Below are 13,836 nucleotides of genomic sequence, written 5' to 3'. Positions count from 1 at the left end.
AAGAAAGAGGTTTAACTGGCCTTACAGTTCCACATGGCTGGGGAAGCTTCACAATCATGGTGGAAGGTAAGAAGGAGCAAGTCCCATCTTACGTGGATGGCAGCAGGCAAAGAGAGAATGAGGAAGATGCAAAAGCAGAAACCCCTGATAAAACCATTAGATCTTGTGAGACTTATTCACTACCATAAGAACAGTATGGGGGAAACTTCCCCCATGATTCAGTTATCTCCCACCAGCTCCCTCCCACAACACATGGGAATTATGGGAGTACAATTCAAGATGAGGTTTGGTGGGGGACACAGAGCCAAACCATATCACACCCCTAAGAGAATTTAGAAAGACCCCTCCTCATCTCCCTAGAAACTGTCTTATAATATTGGGAGCAGGAACTGTAATGTTCAAAGTTTATATAGGGCCATCCCCAAAGCATTCCCTAAAGTCATTGATCGGAATAAAATTCAAGCATGTACCCAAGAACCAAACGAACCAGTTCATAACTATGTGATTATAACAGACTCCAGATTGTATTTAAAGAGAATTCTGGCCTTCCCATGGACATTGACTCTACTAGAGTTGCCTTTAACTTTATGTTTGTTAATGGTCTCTCCTAACAATTTGCTCAGTCAGTAAAAAGAGCTTGCAAGGAATGAGAATCCATGCCAATCCTTTACCTTGTTAATTTGGTAAATCAATTAGATAGCACCCTAAAGGATACCAATAAAAAGAAGACTACAAAAATCCCCAACCTCCAATTACAACAAATGAAACATCCCAGAGAAAACGATTAGGGCTCTGAATGGCACCACACCTCTAATTCATGAAACTCACCTTCTGGCATCTGTCATTGTTGCAAACAACCTGGACACAGCAAGAAAAACTGTTATAAACTTAACCAATCTAAATAGTCTTCTTCATTTAACTCTTTGACTCCTGCCTCCTAATGAAAGGGATCCAAAAATATACAGGGGCTTTTCCAAATCTTCCCCTCAACCTCCTTGGCAATGAGGTCCTACCCGTTCTCACTGACACAGAAGCAACCCTATCAGTGCTCAAACCCACCAACCTAAGCCAGGCCCTGCCTTGGAGTTATAAAATTATTCAAATAGTAGGAGTTTCTAATAAACCACTGATGGCATTTCTAGAGCAGCCCATTGCTTTTGCCTTGGGTTTTACAAGATACCTATCCTTTCTTACTACAGAATCTGCTCCAGCTAACTTATTGGGATGAGATTAAAAAAAAAAAAAAAAGTCATGTTGGCATCTCTTTATCCCTAAAGGGGGAAATAATTTTGCAGTCCGATAAGCCCAATAGCCTGTTGAACTCTACCAATAATCTCCCACTCATTTGTTATGTTGTCCCATGCACTAAAGAACTCTCCACTGGGTCCCAGAGTTCCCTACTGGAACAGAAAACTGTCTCTTTATCAACCACATCATCAACAGATGTTGGTAGAATTCATAATGCACCCTCAATCAAAATCCGAATTGATTCAACCAAGCCCTTGCCTGGTATTAAACAATATTCCTTAACCAAACTGCCTTAGACCCAATATTGAAGAATACAAAACTCAGGGCCTAATAATTCCCTGTATCAGCCCCTAACACTTCCACCCTCCCAGTAAGAAAACCTAATGGTTGAGGATGGAGAGTTGTTCAGGATCTCCATGTCATAAATAATATCATTATACCCTGTCACCTCATGGTCCCAAATATACATACTTCTGTTCCCAAATCCACATACTGCTGACTTCTATACCTGCTGATAGTGAATTTTCACTATTGCTGACCTCTGCAGTGTCTTCTTCAGCATCCCTGTTGATCAAACTAGTCAGTATCTGTTTGCCTTTACCTGGGAAGGACAACAATATACTTGGACAGTTATGCCTCAGGGCTATATGGAAGGCCCTTCCTACTTTTCTCAAATTCTGAAAGCTAATTTACAAAATGTGGCTTTTCTTCAAGGCTCACCCTTACTAAAATATGTAGGTAATTTATTTCTTTGTTCTCTCTCATGCAGATAGCCTGTGAGATAGACAGTGTGCGTCTTTTAAAACTTCTGGCCACACAAAAAAATCATAAGGTTTCTAAGAAAAAATGTAACTATACTTAAGACCCAAGCTAAATATCTAGGTCATCTGACTTCTTGAACAGGACTACATTTGGACCCTGAACAGATCCAAGGTGTCCTGCAGTTCCCCAAATCTAAAACGAAATGGCAACTCAGAGAGTTTCTTAGACTTGCTGGATACTGCAGTAACTGGATACCAAACTTTTACTTAATTGCTCAACCCCTGTACGGCCTACTCAAGACCTCTAAAACCGATCCCATTGTTTAGGAAGAATCTAAAAATATTGCATTTACTAAATTAAAGGAAGAATTATTAAGCCCCCCATATCCTGAGACATCCCAATTATCCACTCCTTATTTTCCTTTTTGTTTATGAAAAAAGGGAAATTCCTTGGGCGTCCCAACTAAAAAAGCATTGAGAGTAACACTGCCCCTAGTGGATATTACAGCCAATAAGTAGATCCAGTGGCTTGGGGATTATGTTCCTGTTTGGGAACTATTCCAGCTACTGCTCTACTAGTTACAGCTACAGAATAAACAATCATGAGATCTCCTTTGACCACTTCTGTTCCCCATTCTGTTGAAGCTCTTAAATTCCCATCATACCCAATAATTTTCCACCAGTTGTCTTAGCACTTATGAACTTTGTTTACTAGCTGCTCCTTACATAACTTTCTCTATGTAACAATCTTAATCCTGCATCTCACTCACCCCTTCTTTCTGATGAAAGCCCCCATGAGTGTTTGACCCTCACTATCTTTGACTCCCCAGAAAGATTTGCAGTCCATTAGACAGTGCTGAACTATCGTTGTTTATAAATGGATCATATTTAAAGGATGACACTGGCAAAGAGTGTGCAGGATATGCAATTATTACCTCTTTTGAAGTATCTGAGGCTAGCTTCCTGCCTGTGGCTACTTCTGTCAAACAGGCTGAGCTTTTGCCCTTACTTTGGCTTGCCTCCTTGCTAAAGGGAAATCTACTAATCTGTATTTACAGGCAGTAGGTATGCTTTTGAGGTTGCTCATGATTTGGGGATGTTATGGAAATAATAGGTTTCCTTACTTCCATGGGAGGCCAAATTGCAAATGGATTCTACACACAAGACTTACTGGATGTCATCTAGCTACCGGCTGCTTTGGCTATTGTCTAATTTTCTGGACATTAAAATCTACATTTTTACGGAAGTGAGAGTAAACCTCTTTGCTAATAATGCAGCAAAGAATGCTGCTATTAAAGGATCATTTGATCAAATCTCTGTTATGGCCCCACTAAAAGAACTTTCAACAAATGATTTAAGAATAATTACCAAAGAGGTCAGGCACAGTGGCTCATGGCTATACACTTTGGGAGGCCGAGGCAGGTGGATTGCTTGAGCCCAGGTGTTTGAGACCAGCCTGGGCAACATGACGAAACCTCATCTCTACAAAAAAACACACTCAAAAAATTATCTGGGCATGGTGGTGAGCATCTGTAGTCCCAGCTACTCAGGAGGCTAAGGTGGGAGGATCACCTGTGCTCAGGGAGGTAGAAGCTGCAGTGAGCCATGATCAAGCCTCTGCACTCCAGCCTGGATGACAGAATGAGGCCCAGAAAAAAAAAAAAAAAAAAAAAGGACAATTGCCAAACATGCACAGAATTAGGCATCAGAAGTCAAAAAACAAAACTGAAGTTAAAAAACAAAACAGGGCTGGGCACGGTGGCTCACACCTGCAATCCCAGCATTTTGGGAGGCCAAGGTGAGTGGTTCACCCGAGGTCAGGAGTTCAAGACCAGCCTGGCCAACATGGCAAAACCCTGTCAAAATACAAAAAAATTAGGCAGGCTTGGTGGCACGCACCTATAATCCTGGGTACTCAGGAATCTGAGACACAAGAATTGCTTGAGCCTGGGAGGCAGAGCTTACAGTGAGCCGAGATCTCGCCACAGCACTCCAGTCTGGGTGACAGATTGAGACCTCTCTGTCTCAAACAAAACAAAACAAACAAAACAGGCTGGGTGCGGTGGCTTACCCCTGCAGTCCCAGCACTTTGAGAGGCCAAGGTGGAAGAATTGCTTGAGGCCAGAGATTCAAGAACAGCCTGCCCAATACAGTGAGACCCCAACCCTACAAAAAATAAGAAAATTAGTCAGGTGTGGTGGGGTGTGCCTGTAGCCCCAGCTACTTAGGAAGCTGAGGCAGGAGTATTGTTTGAGCTTAGGAGTTTGAGGATGCAGTGAGACATGATCACACTGCACTCTAGCCTGGGTGGCAGAATGAGACCCTGTCTCAAAAACAACAACAATGAAACCGAAAAAGGACCATGATTTCTGGTTTGATAATCAAAAGGAGCTCTGATCTGGACCTGATAACAAACCAGTTCTTCCAGATTCATGGAAATATCCACTGTTAACTACAGTACATAATTTGATTCATTAGGCAACTGACATTAATTTCTTCCATAAAAATATATTGGTGGGGAAATATTTTAAAAGCCACTAAAATGCTTATTTGACTTTTACTACCTGTCCTAAATTTAACCCAGGAAAATCTGTATAGACTGCTCCTGGACATTTAAATTTACCTGATAGGCCATTCAACGTTTGGCAACTGAATTTTTTCCAACTACCTCCCTCCCATAAGTATACATATGTATTGGTTATGATCTGTATGTTTTCCCACTGGGTGGAAGGCTTTCTTTGTAGATAAGCTACTGTTTCAGCTATGGCTAAACTTCTCTTTGAAAAACATTATCGCTCCTTGGGGAACTCCCCTTGAGCTTCATAGTAACCAGGGAACCCACTTTACTAGCCACGTGGACTTCTTATTATGCTTACCATCTTATAGGACTTACATTGTTCTTATCGTCCCCAATCTTCTGACCTGGTAGAATAAACAAATGGAAGCATAAAGACTCAGTTGGCAAAATGTATAGAAAACTTGCACCTCCCTTAGTTTAAAGTTCTTCTCTTGGTTATTATTACTGAGAACCACTGCTTTTAGAGCTCACAGATTTTCACCTTTTGAAATAATCACAGGTCATCCTATGCATTTAATGCCCACTGTCTTTGACCCTCAATTGTTAAAAGGAGAGATATTATGTACAGTAGTGGACAAATATTATATTTTGGTAGAAAAATCTTTCCACAGTGTGCTCCTGCAGGACAAAGACCTAAAGCACCAAGACCTAAAGCTACAACCTGGTGATTCTATTTTGAATAGACACCTATATGAAGACTCTCTCCAACCTCATTGGAAGGTCCCATATCGAGACCTTCTCACCAATCCCTGTATCACCAAACTCAAAGGCATTGACTCATTAATCCACATCTCTTATTTTAAAAGGGCTTCTACTTCTGCCTGGACCAGTACTCCAGCAGGTGATTTAAAGTTACAGTTTATCTGTTATCTGAAGCAGACAACAATTGAAATAAACTGCTATTCCCAATACATCCAGACCAGGCCAATACACCCTTTTCCTTTTATTATTGGTCTCTTCTTATGTGCTTTTATTTTCCTGGGAAAATAATGCTCTAATTTGCATTTTCTAATCTATTTCCAAAATGAGAAACATAACTGATTTGTTGGATTTGGTACCAAAAAACTTCAGTCTCCATGATGCAAGTGAACCCCTCGTCTAACTCATAATGGATTTTTTTTTCTTCTTTTTTTGAGACGGAGTCTCGCTCTGTTGCCCAGGCTGGAGTGCAGTGGTGTGATCTCAGCTCACTGCAACCTCTGCCTCCTGGGTTCAAGCAATTCTCCTGCCTTGGCTTCCTGAGTAGCTGGGATTACAGGTGTGCCACCACGCCCAGCTAATTTTTGTATTTTCAGTAGAGACGGGGTTTCACTACATTGGTCAGGCTGGTCTCGAACTCCTGACCTCGTGATCTGCCCGCCTTGGCCTCCCATGCTGGGATTACATGCGTGACCAGCGGTGCCCAGCCCTCATAACAGATTTTATTGATATTCCCCATGTAACTGTTCTAATTATACATCTAGTCCTTTTACAAGGTCAAGTTTTAGACTCACATATTCAGATTTCCTGTTTCACCCTAACATTACCTAAGATCTACAGAAAAGGCCTTGAAGTTAGATTAAGATTATGCAAACAACATGCTGATAGAATTCAAGAGAAAAGAAATTTGATCACTTATAAAAATATTTATGACCTTCATCCTCTAATTGCTGATGACCTCCAACAGTGCAATAGTTCAATAATACAACCCTGGATAATTACTGTTGACACCCTCCCTACAAGTAACTGTTAATGCACAAGGTACCCATCTACATGGAATTTACCTGTTGTGCCACATCGAGATACATTTTCATCTGTGGGGGAGCCTACAGTCAGCTCTATTCATGGGCAACATCATGTCTCAGTAAATGGAAAAAAAAGCACCAATGTGGTCTGGGATATTTCTACATTCAATTTAAACTAGCAAAATCTGAACATTGGTTGACACCTACTAACTTGCACCATCATATCAGAAAAGACACTCTACCTAGAGGCATAAACTCAGCAGGATGGGCCTCAGTCATTAGATCCTTCTTCCTTTGGATTGGGGTTAGTACCTTAGAAATAATGGTGAGAAATTTATCCAGAACTATTGGAGCTCCAGCTGACTCCACAGCCAAAGCCATGGCAGCTCAACAGACTTCCCTAGATTTTCTGGCTAAAGTGGTTTTCGGTAACAGGATTGCTCTAGATTGCTCATTAGCTGAACAAGGTGGTATTTGTGCAGTTGCTTACACTAGCTGCACATGGGAGTAGAAAACACAATTATGAAAGATAAAGGAACATGCCACCTGGCTCCAGAAACTTCCACCCAATGCATTTGGACTTTTCAATCTGTTTAGTGGCTTACCTTCAAAATAAAATTCATGGTTTAGAGCTATTTTTCAAACTAAATTCGTGATACTATTGCTGCTTATTCTTGACATTATGATAGTTAAGTTACATTCTTGTTGCCTGTCTAATCTTTGCAAAGCCTGCTTTCCCAATAGGAAAATGGTAGTCCAGTGCTTCCAGACGATTGCTAATGCCTGTGTAACTAATAAGATGGAATCCAATGCTGAATCCCAGGTAGACCTACCCTGTAAGGGTCTTTCCTTCTGGCCCCTTTGTTGTACAAATGTGGCTTGGGCCTCTAATGTTGACTCCTATTGACTCACATTTTCCCTCTAGTGTGGGGTCAGAACAACTAGGACAAGCACATCCTGGCACTGAGGGACGATCAAGTCTAACTTCAAGGATAGTTGACCAGTGATGCTTTCAGAGAAAGATCTTAGTCAAAAAAGGGAAATGTGGGTGCGGTGGCTCACATCTGTAATCCCAGCACTTTGGGAGGCTGAGGCGGGTGCATCATTTGAGGTCAGGAGTTTGATACCAGAATGGCCAACAGCTGAAACCTTCTCTCTACTAAAAATACAAAAATTAGCCTGAAGTGGTTGCACTTGCCTGTAATCCCAGCTATTCGGGAGGGGAGGCCGAGGCACAAGAATTGCTTGAGGCTGGAAGGCAGAGGTTCTAGTGTGCCGAGATGGCGCCACTGCCCTCCAGACTGGTCAACAGGGCAAGACTCCGTCTCAAAAAAAAAAAAAAAAAAAAAAAAAAAAAGGATGGGGGGCGGCGGGAGCAGAATGTGAAAGTTGATTATCTAAATGGAGTCATTCCTGTCATACCCAACTAAAATGTAGGGGGGGATATAGAGAAAAAACAAAAATGAAAACAAAACTCAGGTCTCAAAAGCCTGCTCCACAAACTGTCCAGCAAGCCCACTTCAATGAAACAGCTGTTACAGTTTTAAGACTAGTTTTACAAGGAAACAGCCACCATGACTTTAAAACTAGTTTTACTTAGGAATTGTGGCCACTGACCAATCAGAGCTCACCAGCTCCTGTAAAAACATGTTGCAAGCACCAAAGAGCTTTCTTTCATAACAACCCGCATAGTCTTTCTCCTTTCCTAATAAAACCTCAACCATTTTTTTGTTCTACCACATATCAGAGACCACCCTGGTCTATGCATGTGTACCAGATTGCAACCCTATTTCTTTGTTTATTCCAAAATAAACCCTTTTTTGCTTGGAGATTCATCTCTCTACATATTTGTTATTGATAAAAGATTAAAAGCTAATAAGAGACTGTGTGAACATATACATAAATGAATAAAAGTTGGTGAACTATCTAAAATAAGTGAGACCAAAGTTGTGTTATTTTTGTCTTTAGCTACTGGTTGGTAAGAATTTCTTCCTTTCTATAGCTGTGAGACCATCAACCAAAATTCAGAACAAACTCCAATAAGTTGCAAAACACTGATCAAAATCAAATGCTCACTGCAGCCTCAAACTCCTGGGCTCAAGCTATCCTCCCACCTCAGCCACCTGAGTAGCTAGGACTACAGGTGCATGACACCACACCCAGCTAATTTTGTTGCTTTTGTTGTGTTTGCAGAGAGTGGATCTCACTATGTTACCCAGCGTGGTCTCAAACTCCTGGCTTCAAGTAATCCTCTTGCCTCAGCCTCCCAAAGTGCTGGGATTACAGGCATAAGCGACCATACCTGGCCTAAATGCTATACATATATATATATATATACACACACACACACACACACACAAACCTGTAAATTTAAAATTTCACCTAATGAGCCAGCTTAAACTGGAAATTTTGTTTTCTAATAACATTTGCTTTTTCTGATTGAACTGTTATGTTTTTCAAAAGTACCAAAAGCTGATGTATAGCATTTAGAAGCTAAATGTAACTACTATGTAATGTAGTAGTAAATGTTACTATGTAATAGTTACATAGTTACATAGTAACTAATAGTATGTACTAGTAGTACATAGTACTAATACTGCTGATACTACTGCTAGTACTATGTAACTATCAGTTACATAGTAGTTACATTTTGCTACTACTAGGGCAAGGGGGTAGAGTAGGGGGCATGGCATGCTAATTGGTTGGGTTGGAGATGAAATCACAGGGAATCAAACCTGTCCTCTTGGGCTGAGTCAGTTCCTAGGTGGAGGGCCACAGGACTCGTTGGCAGGTCCAGGTGGGGCCATTTGGTTGTCAGAAATGCGAAGGCCTAAAAAGAGCTCAAAAGGTCAATCTTAGGTTCTACAACAGTGATGTTATCTTCAAGAGAAATTGGAGAAGTTGCAAATCTTACGACCTCTGAAAAAAAAGGTAATTATTTATCACTCAGGCCCCTCTCATCCTAACTTTGTGGGCTTTCACTCATTTTATAAAATAGTTTAGTTTTGGGAGGGGCTATTATCATTTAAACTATAAACAAGGCTGGGCACTGTGGCTCACGCCTGTAATCCCAGCACTTTGGGAGGTCTAGGCAGGTGGATCACCTGAGGTCAGGAGTTCAAGACTAGCCTGACCAACATGGCTAAACCCTGTCTCTACTAAAAAATACAAAAAAATTAGCTGGGCATGGTGGCAGGCTCCTGTAATCCCAGCTACTCGGGATGCTGAGGCAGGAGAATCGCTTGAATCCAGGAGGTGGAGGTTGCAGTGAGCCAAGATTGTGCCACTGCACTCCAGCCTGGGCAACAGAGCAAGACTCCATCTCAAAAACAAAAACAAAAAACAAACAAAAAAAACTATACACTGAATTTCTCCCGAAGTTAGCTTGGCTCAGGCCCGGGAATGAGCAAAGACAGCGAACCTGTGAGGCTGGAGTCAAGATGGACTTAGCCATGTCAGAGTTTTTCACTGTCATAATTTTCTCAGTTATAATTTTTGCAAAGGTGGTTTTACTGGCCTAAGAGTTATGGATGAATTCAGGGTGAACAGGACATTTGAGGTCTCTGGTCTCACAGAGCTTACATTCTAGTGGGAGGAGATATAATACATGAGTAAATCAGTAAAATTAGTGCTGTAAAAAAATCAAGGTAATAGTGTCTTCCGATGTGTTTATGGAGGCTGCTGGCTGTTGACTACCTTAGATAGTTTATCTGATAGAATGAGGAAAAGTCTGTCTTCTTCTTCTTCTTCTTCTTCTTCTTTTTTTTTCACACAGAGTCTTGCTCTTGTTGCCCAGGCTGGAGTGCAGTGGTGCCATCTCAGCTCACTGCAACCTCCACCTTGCAGGTTCAAGCAATTCTCCTGCCTCAGCCTCCTGAGTAGCTGGGATTACAGGTGTCCACCACCACGCCTGGCTAATTTTTTTGTATTTTTAGTAGAGATGGGGTTTCACCATGTTGGCCAGGCTGGGCTTGAAATCCTGACCTCAGGTGACCTGCCTGCCTCAGCCTCCCAAAGTGCTGGGATTACAGGTGTGAACCACCATGTCTGACTGAGGAAAAGTCTTTCTGATGAGACTGCCAGAGGCGTTTGAACCTGGGCAACTCCGTTTTGAGTAGGGGCTGGATAAAATAAGGCGGAGACCTACTGGGCTACATTTCCAGATGGTTAGGTATTCCAAGTCACAGTATGAGACAGGAGGTCAGCACAAGATGTAGGTCATAAAGACCTTGCTGATAAAACAGATTGCAGCAAAGAAGTCAGCTAAAACCCACCAAAACCAAGATGGCCATGAGAGTGACCTCTGGTCATCCTCACTGTTACATTCCCACCAGTAGCATGCCAATTTACATGTTAGGAAGTTACTCTATATGTCAGGAAGTTACTCTATATGGTCTAAAAGGGAAGGCATGGATAATCCACACCTTGTTTAGCATATCATCAAGAAATAACCATAAAAATGAGCAATCAGCAGCCCTCGGGGGTGCTCTGTCTGTGGAATAGCCATTGTTTTATTCCTTTACATTCTTAATAAACTTGTTTTCACTTTACTCTATGGACTCGCCCTGAATCCTGTCTTGCATGAGATCCAAGAATATTCTCTTGGGGTCTGGATCCGGACCCCTTTCCAGTAACGAGAGAACATTTTAGCTGATGTTATATGTTGAGGAGCTAGCTGTGAGAAGGAGGTGGGAGTGAGGAACACTGAGAAGAAGAAATGAAAAGTGGGAGGCTCTGAGAATGTAGCTGTACCCCAGACGGAAAAGTACTATACCACTATTATATTGTACTTTGCTTCTGTGTCAGCTTTCTCTATCATCCAGTGGGCTGTACAAATTATCTCAAAATCTTTAACATCTATTATATAGTAGACATTCAGTAAATTTATTTAACAAAGGGATGGATTTAGTAATCATTTCATTAACCTTTCATGTACCGGATACTTCAGGAATACAAAAATGACCAGGTGAAGGGCTGTGCCCTCAGTGAACTCAAAGTTGTGGGAAGCAGAGTTGCGAGCAATTACTAATTACTAATAAAAGGTTGTCAATGCTATTGGTACTACTACAGCATTGGAAGGATGATATCTCACTGTATTTGAGAGATATGAGGAAACTGCATAGAAGTGGCAAAGTTAGAGGTGAGTCTTGAAATGTACCTAAATTAGTTGAGGGGTGTTAAAGAAAAAATTATTCAATGATCTTGTTAAGGCATGGACAGGCAGACTGCATTCAAGACCATTGCAATAGATATAGGAATTACTGCAACAGGGTCTTGTAGTTGGGGGAGAGATTGGGTTCAACTCCAAACATAGCATAAGCAAGTAGCAATTTATAGCAAAGAGCAGGGTGGGGGTCAGTGGATGAAAATTACTAAGAGGAAATATCAGAGGTAAAGAGAATTCTGGTTAAACTCATCTCAAAGGATTCTCGCTGAAGACAGCCAGGCTAATCAGACTTCACCTGGGGGTGAAAAGCAAAAGCGAAGGATGAGGACCCCAGTCAGATATCTAGGATGGGGGATTCTTGCCAAACTGACTTAGCATGGTTCTTTGCTAAAACTGAATTTTACAAGAAAGTACACAGACAGACCTAGGACATGGCTGGTTTTCAAAAACCCAAAGAAGTTTAGAAGTAGAGACAATAAGTTAAAACCAGGAGTATATGCAGAAAGAGTCGTAGGCCAGGAAGCATATTCAGGAAGTGTCTGTGGCTCACATTGAGGGACTAAGTGGCTAAGCTGGCTGGACTTCCTGGTTCAATAGGAACTTCCCTACAGGACTTTCCCCTAAGCCAAAATCAGTCCTAGCTGCAAGCTAAGGGATTGAAACTTCAATCAATCAAAGGGGACTTTCCACTAAGCCAAAGTGAGTCCCAGCTGCAAATTAAGGGATTGAAACTTCAACCAATCATATAGGGAGTTTAAGCTCTAGCTGCAGCCTGATGTTTTTAACCAACCAGGCCCACCAACCTAAGGGAAGAGACCACCCCTCATATTGTCTTATGCCCAATTTCTGCCTCCAAGGAAAGAAGAATTAAAAACTAAAAGGCAGAAATGAAATCCACAGGCAGACAGCCTGGCACCGTGTCCTGGGCCTGGTAGTTAAAGATCGACCCCTGACCTAACAGGTTATGTTATCTATAGATTCCAGACATTGTATGGAAAAGCAGTGTGAAAATCCCTGTCCTATTATTTTCCATTCTGATTACCAGTGCATGCAGCTCCCAGTCATGTACCCACTGCTTGCTCAATCTATCACGACCCTCTCACGTGGACCCTCTTAGGGTTGTAAGCCCTTAAAAGGGACAGGAATTGCTCACTCTGGGAGCTCGGTTTTTGGAGACGTGAGTCCGCCAATGCTCCTAGCTGAACAAAGCCCTTTCCTTCCACAACTCGGTGTCTGAGTGGTTCTTGTCTGCGGCTCCTCCTGCTACAAACCCACAAGCGGATAGAAAATAAGCTAATCCTACAGGACAGAAAAAGGTAAAGGGGAGGAGTCATAAGAGTTACAAACATAAGACACCCAAGCCAGAAACGGCAACCCTTCGGGGTCCCCTTCCATCACGTGGAAGCTTTACTTTCACTTTCCCTTAACTTTTGCTTTGGCTTTAATAAATCTTGCCACGGCATACTCTTTGGGTCCACGCATTTCTCTAGTCAAGCTGTAACACTCGTGGCTGCGGTCCACAGCTTCACTCCTTGAAGCCCGTGAGACCATGAACCCTTTGATCAAGAAAAATCTTTGATCAGAAGAAGACTTCTCATCTCAACATTAAAGGACAAAGAAGCCAACTCTAAGGCATGCCATTAGCTTTAATAATGTAAGTATAATAAATAATACTGATCATAATGGATTGAAGCATCAGATCTGTAAAAAATGCATGCATTCATAATGATATCAAACAAATAAAAACTTTGTGGTTAACTCTGGAGTTTGGTAGGGCACCAACTCATGTCTCTGAAATTTCATAATTAAAGAGAACGAATCCAGCATTTACCCAGTCTTTCCTCTATGGGGTTATTCTGGTTATCTCAGGATAACCAATGAGTTGGTATGAAAAACTTCCTTTTATAGAAGAACCTCTGGTAATAAATAGAGAATTATTGAAAGTATTAGAAATTCACTGCTCTAGGATAAGAGACATCCCAAAATGCAACATGTGGACTTTTTTTTTTTTTGGATCTTGACTGGAACAAACCAATTATAAAAGACAATTTGGACTCAAACAGGAAAATTGGAATATTTATAGTACTAAGGAATTACTGTTAATTTTGTTAGATATGATAGCGGTAGTTAAATTTTAAAAATCTGTATCAGTTTGAGATGCAGAGTAATTTAAGGGTAAAATAATATTATGTCTAGGATTTCTTTAAAAAAGAAGGGAAGGAAACTGAAACTTCATTGGCAAAATGTTGCTAAATGTTGATTCTGAGGGATGGATTACTTGAGGGTTTGTTATTAAAAGTAGAATCACTTATGTTAATGTTTAAAATTTTCCATTATAAATACTTTTTAAAAGCAGAG

This window comes from Rhinopithecus bieti, unplaced genomic scaffold, assembly GCF_001698545.2.
Source record: "Rhinopithecus bieti isolate Rb0 unplaced genomic scaffold, ASM169854v2 scaffold_759, whole genome shotgun sequence".
Lineage (NCBI taxonomy): Eukaryota > Metazoa > Chordata > Mammalia > Primates > Cercopithecidae > Rhinopithecus > Rhinopithecus bieti.
This window is presented reverse-complemented; position numbering follows the sequence as displayed.